Source organism: Arachis ipaensis, chromosome B02, assembly GCF_000816755.2.
Source record: "Arachis ipaensis cultivar K30076 chromosome B02, Araip1.1, whole genome shotgun sequence".
Lineage (NCBI taxonomy): Eukaryota > Viridiplantae > Streptophyta > Magnoliopsida > Fabales > Fabaceae > Arachis > Arachis ipaensis.
The window spans coordinates 83,010,226-83,010,746 of NC_029786.2; positions in this window are offsets into that span (position 1 = coordinate 83,010,226).

The window sequence follows — 521 nt, forward strand, 5'->3', positions numbered from 1 at the left end:
ATCTGAATATTAATTTTAATTATACCTTTTTCTTAAATTATTATTCACATTGTTCACAATATGTATTGTTTACCTATACTTTTTGTTTTTGTTCCCCTTCTTTTATTTACCGAGTGTACTACATAGGGACCTGTATAGAGATATAAGCAACTTAACAAGTAATTTCGTTAGATGTGACTTATGAGTGTTAATAGGTATTAATATCTAAACTAGTTATTTGGTCTCTTCAAAGTTAAACGTAGCTATGGGTGACAAACGGACCAAAATTTGCAGGGTTAATTCGCATAATTCACCAAAAAATACAGATTGGATTAAAAATTTGAGACCGTTATAATAAAATAGTTCGTCTAACCCATATTACTTAATCTATAGATTTTGGCGGGTTGAAACAGGTTTGTACAGTAGGCTTTGGTTTAAGATGATAATTGAATTTAAAATCTTAGTTTTACGCTCGTATTTGGAATGTTGGATCGTTTTACTTTAAGTTATAATTTGGATTATGTTTGATTGATTAGAAATTT